General features: G+C 41.4%; 1 protein-coding gene across 4 annotated transcripts in view; it reads right to left on the bottom strand.

The window, feature by feature from the left end:
• Nucleotides 1–19,574, bottom strand: part of FYN (FYN proto-oncogene, Src family tyrosine kinase) — a 139,753-nt gene that overhangs the window by 69,259 nt on the left and 50,920 nt on the right. For all 4 annotated transcript variants that reach the window (XM_040057423.2, XM_040057426.2, XM_040057425.2 and 1 more), the window contains exon 2: nucleotides 9,431–9,500. The gene's annotated coding sequence lies outside the window, so the exon portion shown is untranslated. The remainder of the gene's footprint in view (nucleotides 1–9,430; nucleotides 9,501–19,574) is intronic.

Here is a 19,574-nt window from a genome sequence, read left to right as displayed (position 1 = left end):
CACTCTTGTACTTCAACACAGTCTTTCCTTCTGCTTTGTCAGCTTTGATTAGTGCTCTCTCTCTCTCTGTCATCTGAAATGCTTGGCTTATAAACAGTCTAATCTAAAAAAGAAAATTAAGACATATACTGCAGTTTACAACTGTGCCTGATAATCCCCCAACACTATATAATGACATACAGGAAAGCCAGTGGTTAAACTCAAACTAAGCCTCCCTGTGTAATTACACTCAGAGGGCAAAACTCCAGAGAAAAAGCATTTTAAAAAGCAAATTGAATGATCCTGGGCTTCTAAAAAGGCACTTAGCAGATACCAAAATGGACATAATGGGTATCTTAAAAGTAGGACAGTGGACATTGCATTGTCTTCCCTGACAAAAAATATGCCCTTTCACTTGTATACAAATTTGTTTCCCTGTGTTTTGACAAATTTGGCATAATGACCATGGAAGAAAACAATGAAAGTCCACAGCATCAATCAGCTGTCAGCCTCTGCTTTCTATATGTCTAAGCATATATTTTGAGATACCCCGCTCTAAAGATGGAGCAAAATTTCCTGTAACATATCTTTCATCAGCCTCTGTCTGAGAAGAATAAAGACATGTAGTGGCCTAAATATTTCTCATCAAAGGATGTAAATGGAAGGAAATAGGGGAAGAGGGGATTATGTTTGATAGTAAATGGCATGGAGAGAGACACTAATTCCCTAATATTGAGGAATTAGCAGAGGAGGACAAAATGGACAAAAACTCTTAAGTGTCACGCACAAGCAACAAAATCTCACTGGAAAATGAGGACTTCCCCAGACTGCTGATTCTGTCCAATCACAGCTAACCAGACTCAGCACCCTCAGTAACAAACACTGGCAACTGATGCAATCACTAGCTTAAAGCATACTGTTCTTCAATTTGGTCTAACTTCCCACTGAAGAAAAAGTCAAACTTTTAACTTCTGATAAGCAGCAAGAGGACAAGAGATGACCCAAAATCCTGTTTCTATCGTGTACAATTCTTTTTTTTTTTTTTTTTTTTCATATAGATTTTTCTTTCTATGTAGCATCTCAACTGCATGAATGGGAATGTTTGTTAACCAGGGATCAAAGTAGTTAACAATTCAGATCCTATCTATATCTATTTTTAACTAATAATTTTACAAAGAATCTAAACTCTCCCGTGCTATTTTTATCCTTCTGCCTGGAAGTCACTCATTTTAGTTATCATGATTTTGCATAAAACAAAATATATGGTAAAAATTCAGTTCAATTAAATAATAGCACAAAACTTATGTCAGTAAATCAATGCTATCTGAAATCAGAGAATCACAGAATCACACAGAATCCATTAGGTTGGAAAAGATTTCTGAGGTCGTCGAGTCCAACCTATGACCAAGCACCGCCATGTCAACCAGACCATGTCACTAAGTGCCACATCCAGTCTTTCCTTAAACACTACCAGGGATGGTGATTCCAGCCCATTCCAATGCCCAATCACCCTTTCTGTGAAGAAATCCATTCTAATGTCTGAACTAAAGCTCCCCTGGTGCAGCTTAATGCTATGTCCTCTCATCCTATAGCTTGTTGCCTGGAAGGAGAGGCAGACCCCTACCTGGTTATGATCTTTCAGGTCCCCTCTGAGCCTCCTTTTCTCCAGGCTGAACAACCCCAGCTCCGTCAGCTGCTCCTCATGTGACAGGTGTTCCACACCTTATTGTCACTATCCTCAACTCTATACAGTCTAAAAGCTCCCTAATATGCAAAGCCTCCCTTCCTTCCTTTCCTGTCCCTTCTGAAGAGCTTGTAGCCACCCGTTGCAGCACTCCGGCCAAGCAAGCCATCCCACCATGTTTCCATGATGGTAGCTATGTCATAGCTTTCCTGGAAGGTTGTTACAGGATTCCAACCACCTTGTAAGATAAGGAAGCTAGTGCTCAGCACTCAGCACAGCATTCAAAACCCTAGCAGAATGAGATTTTATATTTTTCACTACTATCATTGCATGACACGATCAAGGATGCACACAATATTCAAGGCTTTTCAAGCTTTTGCCAGAGGGAAAATTTCAATGCAGACTTCTCCCTGTCTTGTAATACTAAACGGGCTGGGCAGGAGTGACATTTACACAGTTGAATCTTTTATTATTTTTTCTTCTTAAAAACAATAGCAGCAATATGACTTTCTATATTAGGTAGACTCCTATAGGTGGGTGCTGAACAGGTATAAAGGTCACCAGGACAAAATGCTATTTATGAGAAGGCTGTATAAGCCTCTGTCAGCTCTGAGGTTTTCAGAGCTAACATGGACACAAACTTGTCGTGAATTTAAGCTCACTGGATATTTTCTAAAATTCACCACCGGTGAGTTCCCTGATATGTCTTGGGAAGAGCTGACTATTCCAGACCAGTGGAGGCTGCAGAAGACCCCTTGGAGACCATAAATGTTGCTTCCCATTGCTAGCAGGGCAGCTGCAGAAGGATGTGGAGCACTCCCTAAAACAGAGCTTTCCACCACAGCTAATGGAATGTGACACCTCAAGCTGTAATCTCCCCCACCACTGAGCACTGGCTTCAGAATCCACCCATCTTAATTTTTATTTTGGAATGGGTATTGTGATACAGCACTGCAGGCATTCTCAAGACTCACATTAATGCATCATCTTTACACTAATTTCTGTTCTTGATTTTTCTGGGTTGTGTCCAAGGCTTTCTTTTATCTTTGAGCTTAGCAGAATGATAATATAAATAACTCAGTGTTCAAAAATATTCAGCTTTGGTAATTTGCAATGAGATCTCTCCTACTCTTCATGATCCTTTATATGAAGTTTCATTACATTTGTGTCAGATGAGCATTTAAACAAGATGGAGATGTAATGAGAGGTGAAGAACTAGAGCAGTGTGCTTATGCTATGAGGTGGAAACAGACACACTTGCACCTGGAGATCCATGCCAAACTCTTACTGAGAAGATCACTCGCCTATACACAATATATTTAGTGCCCAACATAAAGCTTCCCAAATAGCACAGAGAAATCTCCTAAGCAAATCCCATAATAATTAAATCCTGGTACCCCAGCATCCTGTATCACACACACATGCATTCTGTCCTCCACTTAGTTTCAGCAACATCCACTGAGCCCGGCTGATAAAATAATCTCCCAAATGACTGTAACTCTAAAATCTATTAAATCCATGAAGTATTGATGAGGCAGAATTAATGTTGAGAAAATTACTTTAACCATCCCCCTCCTCCTGTATTTCATAAAAGAAACTATAGAAGAAAAGCAATTCTTTGGCTTGGACTGCAAAATACAGCACACTTAGGTCAGGAAAATCTACATCTGTCCACATGCCTTAAATTATACCTATAGATCTATCTGTCATTATAACACTTATTCCTTTACTATGAGTAATATCCACAGAAGTGGCCTTATCTGATGCCCAGAGATCATGCTCTCCTTTCTTTTTATTCCCAGATATGATCTGTGTCTTGCACACAGCATTATCAGGCTCTCTCTACAGCGTTCCTCACTCCCTATGCTGTGGGGATCATTAGCTGTGGGTTGAGAGCATTACTTATTAAGACCCTTGGTCTGCCTGATTATAAACTTGGCACAAACAGACCCAAGTTTGGCAATATTCTCCATGCTGGGTGTCTGCTGGGAGGCTTTGCTTTGTTGCTGTTTTGGATTTTTGGCATGACGTCAGCCAAAATTTTTCAAGCTAATTCTGAAGCAAGGCATGGGAAACTGGAGTGATTTATTCATGTGAAAAGCTTCTGGTCACTCCTTGAACAACTCGAGAGGTTTTGTGATTTGGACCATAAACTTGCAAGGTGCCAAGGCAAAATCTTTGTGTTTTGATCTCTGTAGAAAACTCCCAAACATGACTAAATTACTAACCTCTTAAAAAATAAACCTTAATTTGCATGAGCTCACTAAGGAGGTGATGCTTCTTAGCAACTAAATTCCCTAGAGATCCCACCTACAATGCACCAGGATCCCATGACCAGTTGGGTGGCACCTGCCTGCTTGAAGCTGCAGTTGTACTGTAAGTGATCAGAGCTGGTCATGAGACCAGCTGCAAGGCTGCTTCACATCTAATTCTGAGCTCCTAAAGGGTGGGATGGCCCTCTACCAGATATGTGTTTGTGTCCAGCTCTCTGCAGGGGAGGAAGGGGAATGTGAGGTGTGAAACGTGCCCGTGTGATGGAACAAGAGCTTTTTTATCAGCTGCACCAGTGCACCTACAGAAAAGAGCAACACTGATGAAACACTCCCTAAAGTAAGATCTGAATTTTCAAAATGTAATGTTTTTCTTTCAGCAGAGCAACTGGAAGGCTTATTATCTAGATTTAAAAAAAGCCCCCACAACCAATTTTAGCACTTGCTAAACCCTGTCATGGATATTCAAGCTGCTGTAAACATCACGACCCACTGCAATCACCTTTGCCATTGAGCCAGCCAAGAGTGCTGGGAAATACAGCTGTGTGAAGTGCTCTGTTCCATCTGCTGTTTTAACTGTTCTTCCCTATTTCTTCTCTAGTGGCTACAGCAGGAGAGACATCCACACAGATCAACTCTCTTTTGCAGAGTAATTCCAACAACAGGATCACCTCAAACTTTGTGAGGGGGCAAGAGGGAGTAAGGGAAAAAAAAGCTGTATTATCTGAACTACCAGTGAAACGTAGGAAAATTACAGACACTGAGACACAAAGATCTCTTCTGCAGGAGACTGGAACGTAACCTCGCTGTGTAGGGTTATCTCATTTAATAAACTGAACACAAGTACAACAATGCTTCATAGAGAGAGGACTAAATCCCATCTAGTTGGGACTGGACACATGCAGTTCTGGGCAGGGGACAAACCACATTCCTTAGAAATCTTATGGACCGGATTTAACATTTACTACACCCAGCAGCATCAACATTCTCATCTTCTGAATGGATTAGACTGGAAGAAAAGAAACAGACTAAAATGGAAGGAATTACATGCATAGCATAGCAAATCTTGGTAAGCCCCAAATATATAAAATGTTCAAGCGTTTCCAACACTTTCCTTCCTAAGGAGAAGGACGATCTTCAGCCCATAGGAAGAGATAATGAAGTTATGCAACAGAAGAACACAATGAGGCACATCAGTGCCCAAATGAATGACTTCAGAAAACTAAAAGTTGCTAGAAATAGGACCAAAGCACACCAGGTCAGCCCTAATTACAGAGAGCGGCTAATGACTCGTGCAAATCCTCTTGTGGGTATGGCAGAGTACAGGTAATAAAGCAAAAGTCCCAGCAGGTTATTTTTGTAGTGAAAGCACAGATAATACATAGTTGCTCTTTAGCACTTTCTGTCAGAAACCTGACAGGTGTGAAGAATTACCAAGAGAAATGCAATAGCATTTTTGGTAGATATCAGGGATATAAATAATTGTACCATACAGATTGGACACCCAGGAATACACAGGGCATCACAGTCTTTCTAAAGGCAAAAATTTACTATGCGTAAAAATGCTGAAAACGTGGTTTAATATAATTTCTTAAAATGAAAACAGCCATTACCTGCCTTTTTTTTTTTTTTTTTTTTTTTTTTTTTTTTTTTTTTTTTTTTTTTTTAAGAGAGAAGAAAAACCTGACTTCTAATAGGGGGAAAAACCCCAAAATAGCAGATAAGTATATTAGCAGAAATCCAAATTTTCCCTGATACATCTGAGCTATTGATATAACAACTGAATTCATTGTTTATGATGTGCAGCTGCTTCTAGTCTACAGAGAAGTGTGCAAATAGAAGCAAAGCATCTCAGATTTCAGCTGAAACACCAAAAAGCCCTCAACTTGGGAAGGTATCCCTGCCTAAATTCAGAGGGAAGAGAGCCATGGACTCCCAGTCTCTGAGATACACGTTCAACCTCAAGGCCTGTTTGAAGCATTCACAACTTTTCTGAGAAGAGGAAATCTATAGGAAATGGATGAATGCTCAGTTGCACACCTGGCACAGAAAGAGGCAGGCCAGGTGTATGGTATAGCAGTTCCTCAATTCACTTCACAGCTTTGTCCTCCCCTGATCTTGATGGCTGTAACCAGCTGCAGGGACAGGGAGAGAACCCCAAACTGTACAGCATAAGTCATGCTTAGAAATACAAAAATTGTTATGAAAGGCAAGGGTTTCGAGGCGAGCGTGGACTGGCAAAGAGCAGTGTGGCTGTGGGAAAAAAATACAACAGAGATCACCCCAAGGTTTTGTGCCCTTGTGACTCCTTGTGATGTGGAAGGGTGGCTGTTCTATGACCGCCTTCCCATGCCGTGGTCAACGCAAACCTACAGTGCCGCACGAATATCTGCTCTGACATCCACAAGGCTGCTTTACAGAAATCTCATCAAGGAAGGGTCTTCTCACACTGTCATCAGCTTAGCTGAGGGACTTTTAAATTCAGCCAGGATTTCCCCTCCCACCATTCAAGTATACATCTCTAATCAGCTCTTAAATCCATTATGAATTTTTGATCTAGAGGCTGCATGACCTTTTCTAGGACTTTGATACAAGATGAATAAATAACTGTTGAGCCTCTGAGCCATGTCAAGATAAATTCAAAATGTCCTCTTGATGTCCGGTACTTCTTGGATTCAGTAGGTTAGGGACAGAGGCTGGGCAAAACTGCTTCCTTGTCTTACATTTTTTGCAATTATTTTTAAACTCTCTGGAAATTTGTAATGCCATAGGCAAACATACAGCAGGGTCAGAGACACTTCAGAGATCCTTACATATGAGAAACTCAAGGTCCCTGATTATTCTACCTCAAAATAAAATGTTGCAAACAGTTTGAAGTGGGAAGAGTGAAAAGAACAGCTGTGAAAACAAAATTTGCACTCTGTTTATGCATTTTAAAACAAATTTTAGAGCAAAGTCCTGGAGCACCAACCCAGTTCCAGACTTGAAAAAATTCCAGGATGTTTACAACCCAGCAGTGAGAAGTGCCTCTTTTCAATGACGTACATCACTATAAGCAAGTGAGGAAAGCAGGCAGTTTTCAGGTGCATCAGTTTGTCATCTAATCCTCTTCCACATTTCAAAATTCAACCAAGTCAAGCAGCCCTGCTCTTCAAGTCTGAATATCAACTACAGGTTGAGAAACACCACCCAACTAGAACCTCTGTGAACCAGACTGTGGTTTGTTTTTTTTGTTTCCCCATTAGCAAGTTTACTGCATCTGCATGACACCACATTTCCCTAAAGCCACATGAAGCAACTTTCCTGATTTTGAGGCCTTCTTCCAAGACTTCCCTCTTACAAGCAGAGAAGATGCAGAGTTCGCACTGATGGACAGCAAACAACAGCAAGAAGCAACAACAACAAGAAAGCACTTTTTTCACTCTGAGGATGGTCAGACATAACAGATACCCAGAAGGGCTGTAAAGTGTCCAGCCAGCTGAATTTTGAAAATCAAGGCCCTGAACAACCTGACCTAATAGGGCCTGTTTCAAGTGGGGGTTTGGACAAGACAACAGTTTGTACAAGTTTCTTGGCAGTTTTGTGGCAGTTTCTTCCAGCCAGGATTATTCCATGATTCTAAGAAGCATAATACTTCTGTCCCTTTCCCCTTGCTGCACTTGAACTACTCTCTCTTATTAAGGTCAGCCATGGAGCTGAGGCTGGCCTCAGTTGAAGCATCTTTGAAGGGAAATTAGAATACAACCATCCAACTACCAGATCTGCTGATAAACTTTTCTTTTCCTTGGTGTTACATAGCGTCATGATTTCCACATAGTTCACCTCTTTCACCTGTGAACTTTGTCACACCCCACACAAAGTTCAGCCAATCTGTAAGGAAGGACACCAGACAACTTTTAGGATCAAAGTATCAGTCCTACCACCAAAGAGAACTAGATATAGATCCTACCCTCTTTTGTAGTAAAGTCACAAAGTTTTGCGGAAATCACCACAAAATCTCATGCGCTAATGAACTCATGCGCTGATCTGTGGCTCATCTGTGGCCCCACAACCAAATTCTAGTTTAAAAACTGTTGTTTGTATTTCCCAAAGAGGCATAGATGCAAACTCATAACATGCACGATTGTCAGGAAAGCTCATCTGAAGAGAGAAAATAATTTAAAAGAATGAGCTGCAGTAGGGTTTACCCAGGTACAATTGTGGAGGACTTTTTCATGTGTTTGGCCAGGTTCTTTGTGAAATTCTGGGCTTGACTATCCTATCTTTTCCTGTCTCTAAGAGTAAATGTTCTGCAGAAGGGTAAGTGATCTACATTTAAAGATCTGCTAGCTAATCCAGATCTTTCTATATGATGTAACAACATCTGGGGGTTTTTAAATGGTAGAAAAGAACAAGTGTTCTCACAGAGCCAGTCTTTAATTTTCAGTTTTCTACCCTGCAGGCTGTCTGACTCTTAAGTCTTCTGCCAGTGCAGAATAAGCCAGTTTTCATCTGCAATCTGCACATTCTGCCTGGAGAAAAAGCACCAGCCAAGGTAGTGCTTGGCCAAGGGAAAGCAAGGGCACAGTCTTCTGCTTACACATTTCTTTTCCCAAAGGTGATTGATTGGTACTATCCAGAACTGTGTGTATTCATGATCTCCTAGAGGGAAAAGCAAGATGAGCCCACAAACTGCTCCAGATCTGCTGCCTCTGTTTTTTGCAGGCTGTAAGATCTTCCTCTGAATTATTTCCCTCGAGTTGGGACATGTCGCTAATTACCTCCCACTCTTCTCTCTCTCCTTCTACTTCAGAGTGTTGCAGCTCAGCAGCACAGACACATGATGTGCCATATTCCCAGAGCCCTGAGGACCAGAGAAGTCTGTTGGACGTTGATGCCTCTGGAAGTGTTGCATACAGTAGCCAGACAAGCAGCGAAGCTTGTTATCTGGTATGGAAAGGAGGGATAGGAAAACTGGTATAGCATACATTAACTATCTCCTTATCTCTCAGACATAAGCAAACCACCCTAGTTCCACATGGCAAGGGTGTCAGCCAGATATTCTGGGAAGAGATGGAAAGATTGTAGAGTGACTGGACACCCCCATCACTTTGGGAAATACATGCTCCCTCTGCATTACTTTTGCTCCTGATCTTTTATATAGTTAGCGTGCTTTTTTTGTACCCCTTGTTTTTTAAATTAGGCCTTTTTATTCCTTCTACTGCAGGTTTTAGCTCAACCACTCTTCAGCAGAATGGAACAGCTACAAACACAATAAGCAGATGCCACTGGAACAAATGAAAACACATTCCTCGCCCTGAGGCCCAGCATGCTGTTCTCTGTCAATGCTTCTCATACTGCGAGTCTCCATACCAGAGAAAGAGCACATATAATCAACTATATCTCTATATTTAACAGAGCTAAAAAAAAAAAAAAAAAATTAAAACTGAAAAAAGCTAAAACAATCTTTCTGAAATTCTCATTGAAAACTAAAATTGATCAAGACAGCACCACTTACCACAATGTCCCCCCCAAAAGAGCAAGTTTACGTTCACCACATTTCCTCACAAATGGCTCGAAAACATGCCCTGTAAGATAAGAGACAAGGGGAAAAAAATAATAAGTGACTGGAACACCACAAATTATGTTACACTTTCTTCTCTCTCTACTAACATTTATCACCAACTTCCATCATTTTTCCTGGTTTAGGGAAGGAGGTAATTGGATCCAAACCTTCACAACTAATTATTGAATTCCACTGGTATTATGCAAAATATTAAAATAATTGCAGGACTCCCTCAGACTGCTCAGACACATCACTGTCACTGACACGATGGCTATTCAGACTTCAGGGAGACAAGGTCAACAACGTGAAACGCGCAGCTGCACACAGCAAGAGTGCCAATTATTTTAGATCCGACCCTAAAAAAAATTGGTCAGCCCAGTATCTCTAAGTCATTTTGTTTTAACAAACTGGTTTTGGAATTGGATGCACGTAGGTTCATGACAGCCTCTTTGTTTGAAAACTACGCAAAGGGAAAAAGGGGTTGTGCCACACTTCATTTTTAGACTGTATTAATTACTTGGCATACTCTAGGAGAACAAAGAGGGAAAAGACTGAAGCCAACACAATATCCAGCTTGACACACACTAGGGCCCATTTGAAGAAGATGGAGAGCAAAAGTGACAAATGCCATCATTTTGCCGACCCTGAGTAAATTTCAAATGACAGCTAAGCCTTATTTCTCCTTGAGGCAAAATCTTTGAAAGAATAACTCATGGAGCACAGACTAACAGTGATGTTAAAATGTTTGTAAACTCCTGGAAGATGGAGGAAGCAAGGATTCTGCTGGTGCTCAGGGCTGGGAGTGGTAACTGTGCAGCAAACGGAGAAGAATACAATTTTCAGTGCCCAGGTGTCCACACCAGTGAAGTCAGACTAAATTTGAACTGCTTCAAAGTCCCACGCTCCCCAAATACATGGCTGAACTTTCCACCAGAGAGGTATCTGTGAAATTACTGCAGGATGAGTAACTTTACAGCTATACACAGATGACTTGGAGCCCTGCACTACTGATCTGCCTCAGCTGCAGAAACAGCAACTCTTGTGCCAGCAACTCTCCTGAAAGATGCTGTAGGCATAAACAGGAAACAAAAAGGGAATGGCTTCTTAAATCAAATTATTTTTACTGGTCATCATTACATAAAAGGCAGTTACGAAATTAAAATTTCTATTAAGGAATAACCAAATTAATATTCCTCTAAAATATGGAAACTGAATCACATTGTTCTAAGTCCTGATTAGCAAGCAGACATCTGATATTATAAAGCTCAAACTTCATTTGAATGGCGGGTTCAGGGTGGGGAGAAAAGAAGAAAAAAATCATCATTACAAATCAGAAGAGGCTGTTGTGAGAGATTTTAGGAACAGACATTTTCTAACAGAAAAGTACAAATGCGAGCAACTTCTCTGCTTGCTTTCTTTGTTTAGCAGTTGAGAAAAAGATTGGGTATATCATGGAATAAAGAAAAAAAAATGAACACCCCCTCCTCTCCCATCACCTTTTGTACAGCTTGGCAGAGTTTATGAAAACGCCAAAAAAAAAAAAGTGAGTCTTAACTGCTTTGCTCAAACTCAGGGAAGGTGGTTATTATTCCAGTGCCATCTATTTCCCTCCCTAGCTTCCAGGCATTTGGCCTGGAAAGAAAACATCAAGTCAAGAAACTCTACTTCTGCCTCCGAACTAATTGGATAAAATCTGCATGCAGAAAAGTTAGAAGCTTAAGAAATGAGCCAGGTCCAAAACAATCCAACAGCACCTCAACTCCGGATTAGCTCATTATTTTCTTCTACACCATGAGACCGATTAAAAAATTTCCTCAGAGGAGCGACAAATAAAGAAACTCTATACTCCGTGCTGCAGGTCCCAGGAATACTTGAAAGACAGGGGCTGGCACCATTGCCAAAAGGGGCTGAACTCTCCCCAGCACTGGTGTGGAGTTTCTGGATGCAGCCCCGGCAACGCTCCTTCCCTCTCCCCCTTCCTCCTCCCCCAGCCCGGCACAAATGCCCGTGCAGCAACCAGGATTAAACCAAAGTGGGGAAATTCTTCAGATAAATTGGCAAAGTGACTCAAAAAATAAAAAAAAAAAAAAGTAAAATAAAATGACAAAAGAAGAAATAAGAAATAAAAAGGCCTATGCTGATTCTAGGGTAAAAAGGAGGAAAAGATGGAAAGGATGGACCAAGAGTACAGCTCCACTTGTTACATGTAACATTCCCGTGTTACAGCATAGGAATGCAGGCAGCTGCTTTAATATGTGCCAAGAGAGTCTAGTCCAAGCCTTTCACTGAGACCATGTATGACAAAAACTAGCAAGAGGGCTAGGGAAAGGGGTGTCTTGTTAAATCCGAGGCAGACACACAATTTGGCACATCTCTAGCCTTGCAAAATCTTCATAACTGTAGGGTTGGCAGAGAAAAAGCTTGGGGAAGCCTTTTGCTTGATTTTAGATCACGGTGAGAAACGTGCTCTATCACTTGGGCTACAAAGAAGAAGAGAGGCTTGGAGCAGGGAGGGAGAAGGGAAGTATTTTGCTGCATAATTGAGGGTGAGGGCTGGATATTGCTTGAGGAGTAAACCAAAGATTATTCACTCTTTCTCTGTGCACAGTCTGGGGGCCTATACAGAGCTCAGCTTTAGTCTTAATGATTTTCATCCTACCCAAGAATGTAGGAGAAATACTCCTTTTTCTTGAAGGCTTTGGATCATGATACATATCTCCAAATTTTGATGAGCACATTTCAGAAAAGCTCTGCTCACTTTGGAGAGTACAGCATAGGAGTTGCAAAATAAACAAGTACAGGCCTCAAGGCACACCAATATAGGCTTCTTTTACAATGAGCATAACAAATAGAAGAGGAACAAATGATTTGTCCAACCAGTATCCAAATGAAAGCTGTCCAAGCATCTCCTCCTAGATGGTAAGACACAGAAAATCCTTAGCACACCAATGGGCACGAAAAGTTGAGCTGAATCTCAGAGCAACATGATTTGAAACATTAAAGAAAAGCAAAACACTTTTGGGGGAATAAATCAGAGTTATTATCTGCCAGGAACAGCCTTTTCCTGTAGGCAGCACGAGCTTCAACAAACTGCCACCTTTCACCAAAAATCCATATCCCCCTCCTAGTGTTATGTATATATCAGCAGTGTATTTATGTAGCCTTGTGGAAAAATTAGTTTCTTTTTGTAAAGAAAGGAGAATTTTGTGAAACAGAATGTGGCAAGTAGCATAACTAGACATCATTTACGTGTTCAGTTTCATGACATTGTCTGCTGCATGAGACAACCTCTATTTTTTCCTCATCAGCTTTCAGATGTGTTTTTGTCAGTTCATACTGGGATCAGAATTAAGTTTATTACTACTGGCAAAAGACAAATCACTGAAAACAGACATGGCAAGTACTTTTTTCTCAAGCCTGCACTCTCAAATCCATCAGCACTCAACAACTTCAAGGATCTTTGGATCAAGTGCATTGTGAATAATCCTAGATGTGAACCCACAAGACTTCTGATTATTCATTGAAGCAAAAACTGTTCAGTGACAATTTACCCGCCATTGAAAATAGATAATAACATGGCTGAAAGCATAAAAACAGCGACACAGAGGGTGCTGGCCTGGTACATGCCTCAGTTCATACAAGTTTCACCCAGCTGGAGGAAGTGGCTGGTTGAAGTTCATACTTTTCAAATGCTAGTAGATGCAATTGAGTTTATGGTACTCAAACACAGAAGAAAAATCTACATAATTATAAACATCTGTCAGTTTTCTATTAGCAACATGATTCTGCTGCTGTTTTTTCAAATCTCAAGTAGAAGCAGGCATTCCTGATGCTTGGGCTGCTATCTTACTTGGCAAAACCTGGGAAGATTAAGTTTTTCATGCTGAGCAGTTTACAAAGGAACATGTCTGGATCAGAATGTGTAACCAGTAAATGAGCTGGATCTACTTTGTAAAGAAAGTGTTGGTTAGTCTCTTCAGAGTAATAGCCTTCCTTTTTAATCTGTTTCAATGTCAGTCATGCTTATGTTCATCATACCACATAGATTTTGGGCCATGAATTGGTCCAGAAAGTACTTTTCAGTAGTAGGTTACTAGGACTCCACTCTAACAATCTTGAGTTACCCTTTTCAGACTGGTTGAGGATTCTGTCACCCAGGACTCTGCTGATACTGCTGTTTGAACAAATCTATGGAAGCATACATGTTCAGTTTTTAACTGAAAGCAGCATTTTCCACCTATTCCCACCACCTAAGATTTGTAACCCCACTAAAACCAAAAACCAACTAACCAAAAAAACCCTCCAACTGACAAACCAAGAACCCCTTTCTAGAAGCAACATTGAACAGAGGAACAATCTCCTACATGCTGAATTTACACAGCCAGTTTATAAAGGAACGGCACTTCTTAACTTACATAAAGTAATCCTTTACTGGGTAATACCAAATTATATATAAAGAGCCCTTATCCTGTGAACATCTGAAAGCTTTCCAACAATAAAACATTTAAAGTTTAAGAGAAGCTTATAGACGTGTTCTTACACAGAGACAAAAGCCACCCTGTTAGCCTGAAACTACCCCTTTTCTAAGGGAGGTCCCAGATAGCTGGCGCATGATATGAAAAAGCCCAGTCATCAACAGGCTTGGGGGGAGAGAGCTGAGGACAGAAAGAGGGAGCTCTCAACAAAATCTGCTCTTGCAACAAGTCCAGACACAATCCTGGACAACAGCAAAGGCAAAAAAAACACCAACCACCAACACCATTAGAAGATTTATAATAAGACACTACTATTCTTGTGGTTTGTCCTCCCACGCAACAGTGCCAAAACTTGGAAAGAGGACAGTAGCTATGGGACACTCTGCATTTTTTCATGTGGAAGTCACTGGATTTCTAAAACAGTTACTGGAAAGTTTCTGCACATGCAGGATGTAAATAAGGATAACTAGGTCCCTCTGTTAAAGGAGTCCAAAAGTAATTTAGTAGTTTCAAAACAAGAATGTTTGCACCATTAAACTTGTTCCTGTCTAAAAACCCATATGCCCTTTGCATTTGGAGCAGAAGGAACTCAGATGCAAAATCACCATTGCAGTGGCAACAAGTCTTAAGAAACAGGAAACGTGGGAGGAAAACACTGGGAAAACACAGAGGCTTTGCTCAAGCTTTTTCTGATTTAATAAAACGGAGCTATGAAGAGAAAGGAACCCACAAACTGTGCTAAAGTGCAAAAGGTCAACTGCCTCTTTTCTGTGTCACTTCAATCTCCTCACACACTGGCTATGTTGACCCACCTTTAGCAGATGTGCTGCTGTCAGCTGGTCCCCATATTCTGTGGCTCCCAGCCCTGCCAAAGCCGGCTGCTTGTCCTCCTTCACCCTGGGCCGTGCCCACTACCCAGGCAGTTCAAGCCCCTCGATATTGCCAGCTCAGTCTCGGTGATATCAGCACCTTCCCCCTTTCCCTACTTTCAAGCTGGATAAACTAAACAAAATCTCCATTCACAACTCCCTTTCCAAGCATCAGCTTGGCTTTGTAACACGGCAGAGCTGAAAGCATAAAGCTGGGATCTGCAAACAGGGCACCATCCAACCAGCAATTCCTGCATGGAAAGCGCCAGTGCAGGCAGAGGGTGTGGGTGCGTCCAGAGACCCAGAAGAGGAAGAAGCAAAGAATCAAAAGACTGAAAAGCAAAGAGTTTTAAGAAACTCTCAGTGGAACAGCTGGTGGTTACGGTGAGCAAGTGGAGAACGACGCAGCGAAGCCACTGGCGACAGAAAGGCGATCGCGATGGCACTCGTGGCCCATTCATAAATCCTGCTTTTTCAAAGTGTTCCGAGAAGAACCCAAACCCTGTGGCACCCCTGGTCAGCCACTGCTGGGCAGAGAAGCAGGTGTGCAGCCCTGTGTGAGCCAAAAAGCAGCACAGCTCGGCCTCCCCCTGGAACTGCCTGTCCCTGGGTCAGGAGGCCGAGGGCAGCCACGGGGGCTGAGCAATCCATAGGGGAAGCTATTAGCAAGCTCAATACTGAGTAGGCACTCAGACTGAGAGTGTTACATATGAGGGGCATGTGATTGTAGCAGCACACTTTAGTTCTCAAAATAGTAGAAAAATTACTTCATTAATTACGGGAATAGCATTTGCATTCCTCTTTGCATAAAAATGAGAAGTACTATGCCCCAGACAATTTTTATAAAAAATAAATGAATGGAGACCATGGTCCTAAAAATAGACTGAACTCTCTAGCCCTCTGAGCTGGCTCCTAGAAATGCTGCTGGGCATCTCTGGAGCTGAGAGAAGGCAGACAGTGATGCAGGGATGTGGTGGCTAAAGCCAGTGGTGCATCCCCTTCCTGTCCATACTTACCTGCTCAGTATCCCAGTGGCATCAGTGAAACACTTCCATGGCCAGAAATAAGTACTCACATCATTATGAAGGTTAAAAAAAGACACCAAGGGGAAAAAAACCCCATGCATAATGTAAGGTTTCAGAAGCTTTTGCTTTAATAATTGATTTTCCAGTTTGTTTCAAAGAAGAAAATGCTTTCCTTCTGAAGATACAAGATTGACCCAGAAGGACCTTTAGCAGAAACTGGCTAAACTATGTATTTACAAACCTTCTGGAGAAGCAGAAAAGGCCATTTAGAAGTGCAATTACATTGCAAGGCAAATGTAGCTTTTTTGTATACAAAAATTTGCTTTTATAAGCAATTGCTATTATAAACAAATTTCCCCTTAAGAGAGACTCTTTGTTATACAGTAAATATTTTTGTGCTTTGATCAGTGTGCAAGGTTTTAATGAAGGACATTATTTCCATGACATACAATGAACACATATGTAGACACAGAATATATACATTAGGGTTGCAACCTTACAGTACTCATAATGTCAGCCATTCCCATTGTGGAAGAAATCATTAAAAATATACACATGGGAACACACAGTCTCAAAGTCCTGGCAAATTTGCTCCAAGGCTTTAAAGGTTAAAAGAATTCAGCACAAGTATCTTTTAGGACAAATGGGGGGGATTTACTAAGGACTTCTTGTAGTTCAGTCAATATGTGGATTTAGCTAATTTGGAGCAAGCCAAATAATACTTATATCTTGTACATGCAATACTTTAAAGTCTTGATTGCTTCCTATTGTGGTTTCACGACTGCTGTAATTCCAAACTGTCAGAGAGTGAAAAGAAAACATGGCCCAGTCTGCTGGGGGGGCAGGCAAGGCGAGTCTGCAGAAGCTACTCCACCTACATGTGTCACACTTCCCGATGTGCAATATAAAAATGTTGAAAAGAGGCTGAAATTTTGCAAGAATGGGCTATTTGTAAACCTATTTCTGTATCAAAGAAGGCCCGTGATGTGAAAAGTAAACAGTGTTAGAAAAGAATATCGCAACACGATTAGAATACAAACAATGAGAATGCTGCACTGTAAACTAATTATTAACTACAACAAGCTGAAAATAAACTGTTTCCCTTTTGCCATGCTCACTTTAATCTTCTGAGAGGCAGGAAGGGGGAAGACAGGAGGAGGCAGCAGTTTCAGACTTGTGGAGCTTATCAAATCCCAGATCGGATGATTAGAGCACAACTAAGAAGAAAACATCCTCTCTCCCCTCCCTCCCTCCCCAGAAAGGAAGCACAGCCTTTAGGACCAATCTGCAATGTTTGTTTGCTGCTCTTTAAGGGATTACTCTGGAGAGCATTTTTCTTAAGCTGTTCTTATCTCTTTCTGGAAGTTTCAAAATAAACAAGAGTACTGGAAATAGAAGAACAAAAAACTTGACTTTCTGGTTTATTTTTTTTTAACAGTGAGACAAGTAAAGAAAATAAGTTAAGGTCCTTCATTGTCACATAAGACGAAATGGAAGAGAATATAACCTTTAAATCTGAGAGGATGGGGATAAGTGGGGAGAAAAAAAAGGGAAAAAAAAAAAAGAGGGCTGTCTCTCATACTACTTCACTGATTATTTATTTACTTACTTTAATGATGAGACTTCATGTTGCTGGGTTCTATATTTAGGAAATAATATAAATAAATAAAAGGACCAACCACAAAAAATTACTGTATTTTGACAATTTACCTTCAAAAAACACCCTAAACAACCAACCCTACTCCCTAATGAATTCCAAAAAAGGCCCTCCCATAGTGCAAACAGGAAATTAAATTCTCAGGGCAGCATACTAAAACTATGAATGAAAAGATTTTGCACGGATGTAATGTAATGCTTCAGCCTCAAGCTCTACATTAAGTCTTTATTATTTCACACTGCCCTTAAAGACAAGAGGTTTTCCCTCAGAAAGCAAGTGTCCCAGTGTGAACCAGAAAAATACAAGGTTCATGTAATTCCGGGATTGCGCTACGTTAATATAAACCTCTTTGCAATGAAGAAGCCACACAAAAGCATTTATTTTGCTGAAATATTCTAAGGATTTAAAATGTCATTACTATTCAGTATATCCTTCCTACTTTTTTGTTTGTTTGTTTGCTGTTTGTTTTTCAAGATTAAGCAAATGCCTGATCAGTGGAACTAATGAAACTGAATTTCCAGCTCATCTGGACTTGTGATGCTAACTCTACAATGAGAGTCCTTCCCACACTGCATCCCAATGCTCCTGGCTCTCCCATAGCCCCAGATGCCTGGTACCCAGTCACATTTACTGCACAAGTCCCGCCGCAGTCACTGCTCAGCCGCTCCAGCTGCTGCCACCACACCCTGCCCATCTCCTTGCAGCAGCTAATGCACTGGAGAAAGTGCTGGGAAGTCAAATGCTGCCTCTGAAGGTCCCTCCCTGGCTGGAGACAGCCTGCAAACTTATAAAGAGGAGGACTGGTGTACAAAGACACTGAGTTAACAGCCTAACCCCCACTTCCTCAGGAAACTAGGCTAAAAAATCTGCTTTTTCTCTTGCTATGCCCCCCTCTTACACTGCCAACCATGCAGATGCAGCTTAAAAAAAAAAAAAAAAAAAAAAAAAAAAAAAAAGAGTAGCACAGACATGAGGCTTAAGGGCCTATATCCCCATAACAGCATTTGGATTTCTGTCTCAGACATGTTTCAGAAGTGTCATTGATTTCCTGCTTAATATTCATGTTTTACTGCTGCACAAAGCCAGCTTCTGCTCAAAAGCGATATATTACTCTCCTATCCTCCAAGAAGATTCTTAATGAGGATATTCTGGTTTCTTGATATTCAGGGACCTTCTGTTGGTATCAGCAGAAGATCAGCATATGCTCGAGCACGCAGACAAGGAGAAGTCAGCTATGCCTGTTAAAACAGAGCTACAGGATTAAAAGGGACTTTGAGTGACCATTCCCTGCTCAAAGGAGGAACAACTATACTTATGTTGTTTTTTTTATTAGGCCACCTGACCTACTGGGGGAAAAAGAGATATGCTTTGAGGCTCACAGTCCCTTCCTGAGCCTGAAGCCTCTCCCCTGAGTCGCCCTGGTCCAGCCCTCAGACACTCCAGTTGGTCTGGTAGGATCCCTGCCTGCAAACCCTGCCTTCCTTGCATTGCCATGGTTACAACGCTGCTATTGCCGTGCATGTTGAGCCTATTTTTAAAAGCCTGCAGTGACAGGAGATGCTGGTTAAGACCTTAATCTCAATAAGGTCCAAAATTACAATGAGTGCTTACTACCTGGGCAAGTGCTGCCCTCTGAAAGCTGAAGATGGGTGGTGAGCTGCTCCGCACTGCCTGCATCCCAGACAAAAAGAGAACATTTTAAAGGAGCGATCTAAAGGACAAGAAGAAAATAGTCCTGCCGATATTACCCGGCTGGGTTAGGTCAGCAGAAAATCTGCAACAACACATCGGAAAGCAACTCATGCACTGGAGAGAGACAGGCATCACAGGAGGCTGGAGGAGAAAGATGCCCTCTTGGAGCTGGCTGACAGATGGGAAGTAGAGAGGAAGGGATGGTCTTTGGTGATAAAGATAGGCACCTTGTGCTGAATGATGAAATCAGTAGAGGAGTGCGTAGGAAAGGTTACACTGCCAACAAATGAGGAAATGGGAGACATTCCTTTTGTAAAGACATTCTGGACAGATGGAATTGTAATTTGAAGATGCCAGAGAAAAGGATGTTGCAGTAAT

The sequence above is a fragment of the Hirundo rustica genome, chromosome 3 (genome assembly GCF_015227805.2).
Source record: "Hirundo rustica isolate bHirRus1 chromosome 3, bHirRus1.pri.v3, whole genome shotgun sequence".
NCBI lineage: Eukaryota > Metazoa > Chordata > Aves > Passeriformes > Hirundinidae > Hirundo > Hirundo rustica.
Note: the sequence above shows the minus strand (reverse complement) of the source record. Positions and strands in the feature narration are given on the sequence as shown.